Source organism: Penaeus monodon, chromosome 11, assembly GCF_015228065.2.
Source record: "Penaeus monodon isolate SGIC_2016 chromosome 11, NSTDA_Pmon_1, whole genome shotgun sequence".
Taxonomy (NCBI): Eukaryota; Metazoa; Arthropoda; class Malacostraca; order Decapoda; family Penaeidae; genus Penaeus; species Penaeus monodon.
Window position 1 is genome coordinate 32,958,159 of NC_051396.1, and position 3,018 is coordinate 32,961,176.

Below are 3,018 nucleotides of genomic sequence, written 5' to 3' on the forward strand. Positions count from 1 at the left end.
AAGAGAAGATAAGAAAAGAGAAGGATAGGATAGAAGAGTGGGAGAGAGAAGGAGAGCGAGTGAGTGAGAAAGAAGAGAAAATAGAGAGAGAGAGAGACAGAGAGAGTGAGAGAGAGTGAGAGAGAGATACAATGGTTAACAGAGGGTTGTTATACTTGTAACGGTAGTGATCTTTTATGGAGGCGTTAGACACACACAGTATGGAACACACGAGACAATGTCTATAAATATGGGTAATATCGGGTCAGATCAGCTAGCCCCGAGGGGGAGGGCTAAGCTGACCTGTGTGTATGATATATATATAAATATATATATATAGATATATATATATAATAATATAGTATATATATATTATATATATATTTATATATATAATAATATAAATATACGCACACACACACAGCCCACACACATAAACACACACACACACACACACAACACAAACACACACACACAACACGCCACAACACACACAACACACACACACACACACACACACTTCACATAATATAATATACATATATATATATATATATATATATTATAGATAGATATATATCTATATTATATATATAATAATATATACAATTTTATTTGCTACCCCAGTGGGTTTTGTCTCTGTGCGAAAAGTTTTAAACATGAAAAGGGGGAGGGGCATGTGAACATAAAGGGGGCCCGGCAAACATACGCAGTGGCGGTGAGGGGAGGAGCGGAGGAAAAAGCCAAGAGACAGGGAGTTGGGTGTGCCCCTGTGAAGCCCCGTGTGTACCCTTTGATTGATAAATTGTGTTCCCCTGTTAAAGCTGTTGGCAGTGGGGAATGGGGTTTTTCCCTGATTGTGCCTATAGAAAAGTGTCGGGAAAAATAATTTGTGTAAAAAAAGGAAAGTCTTTCTTTTTGTGTTTATTTCGTGCCCCTGCCCTCGAAGGGGTTTCCCCCGTGGTGTCTGGCGCTGTGTGTTGGGGGGCCCGGAGCGTTCAGGTTCAGATGTGGAAGCACCCCGTCTGCCAAAGCCCCTTGGTTGGGGGCAGAGAGGGGGGGACGGGGGGTGGGCGTAAAAAAATGGTGTCAAAAGTGGGATTGTGATATTTGATCAGGAGACGCGCCGATTATCATGTCGTCCAAAGATGGCAAAAAGCAATGAGGGAAGGAGGCTATGATGAGGCAGGCACGAGAGAGGTGAAGCCGGCCAAGGCCCGATCACCCCATGCTGGCGGTTGAGGAGGGAAATGGCAAAAAGGGGCAGAAGAGCAGGCACAGGGGCCGCGAGCAGGGCCCCATCTCATCGAGATGCGGAAAGGAAGGCAAGGAACAGTTCCCCAATTTGTTGAGGGCTCAGAGCAATCTTGCAACCCGACAAGGCCTGCAACAGGTGAAGATTTTACTGAGGGGGAAGGTGCAGATTTGAAGGGCGGGGTTTCGGGCCCCGAGGGAGGAATAAAGGGGAGGAAAAGCAGCGTCACGAGGTAGTAACTTTTACAAGCAGAGAAGGAAAAATCAGATACACCGAAAAGGCCTGCAACAGCGTGAAGAGTGAAGAGGGGGAGGAGGTGCGGGGCTTAAAGGGCGAGGTTTCGGGGGCCGGGGAGGAATGAAGGAGGAAAGGCGGCCCCGTACGGGGGTAGAACGTTGCAAGCAGAAAAGGGCAGACGGGGTTTGGGAACAGAGCCAGAGTGTCAGATTTACGGGGTTGCCTGGGGGCCGTGGCAGGAAACCCCCGGGCCCCGCAGCGTCGTGCCCCCAGCCAGGGTCGCTGCAGAAGGTGGGGACCCCCGGAAAAAGCTCCTTGGGTATAGGTGGCGGCAAACTCGGACCCGGGGGCAACCCGCCTCGTTTCCTCCCTCACCCCCCTTTCCCCCCCCCCAGGGTGTTTGTTCACGGGGCCCCGTTCTCCACCCGCAGCCCCCCGGCTCCAGGACATTCTGTGAACGGGGAAGCCAGCTGAGTACACGGGAAAAGGGGGGGGGAGGGATATGTCGCCCCCCCTTTGAAAAAGCTGGATCGCCCAGGGGGGGAGCCAGGAAGAGAAGGCCCTGCAGCTGGTAAAAAGCGAAAGGGGCCCCCCGGTGGGAATGTTGGGGTCTGCCACCATCCCCAAATGCCTTTACACCCGTGTGGCGGACCTTTGAAACGCCGTTTGGGCACCACCACCAGGCCCAGGTATATCGGGGCCCCTTGAAGAAGCGGACTCGTGAGGTGGCGAGGGCATGTCCCAGTGGCGCAGGATGGGAGGGGTGGAAGGGGTGTACCCTGCGGGGGTGCGGAAGAGATGATCGTGGTTGGCCCCCGGGTTTTTTGTTGAGCTTTTCAGGACCAGCAGGCAAAACTACGTCAAGCAGCAACTCTGAGGACCGAGGTGGCGTGGGGAGGGGCCCTTTGGGGTTCGAGGCCTTTTGAAAGGGAACCAGTGGCCTAGGGGCCCGCTGCTCAGCCCCGCATGACCCCCGGGGCCGGGAAGGGGTAAAAGGGGGAAGGTAGCATTGAGGAAAGTGAGCCGAGCACTTTCCAAGGGTTGTGTTTTGGGGCTGCGGGAGGGAAAGGGCAAGATTAGTCGGTGTGGAGGGAAGGAGAAAACGTCCTCTCAACCGGACGGATTCTGATGCCTTCCATCAGGCTGCAAGGACTGTGGCAGGGGAAGCATCGGCTAACGAGGGGGGTTTGGGAGTGGGGAAAGGGGCTGCCGGGGCCTTCGGATGGCCACCCTGCACGGATTCTGCCCCTGGATGGTGGTACCCCGGCTAACATGAGGGTGAGTTTGAAGTACGAGTGAGGTCGCTAACAGAGGGTATCTCCCTTGCCTGCATCGAGCAGAGATTTCCCCTGTCGGCGGCAGGACTTTTAGGGAGATGTGCTTGGGGATCTCACCAGTTTTGGGTTAACATCACTAGCCTGACTCTCCCCCCGCTCTCGGTTGTCACTCCTTGGACAAAGGAACCACGGCATGGAGGGGGCAGGTGGCAGATGTCACGTGTCGGAAATCTGAAACCAAAAGGTGGAGGGTGAGGGGGTTTAAGGGAT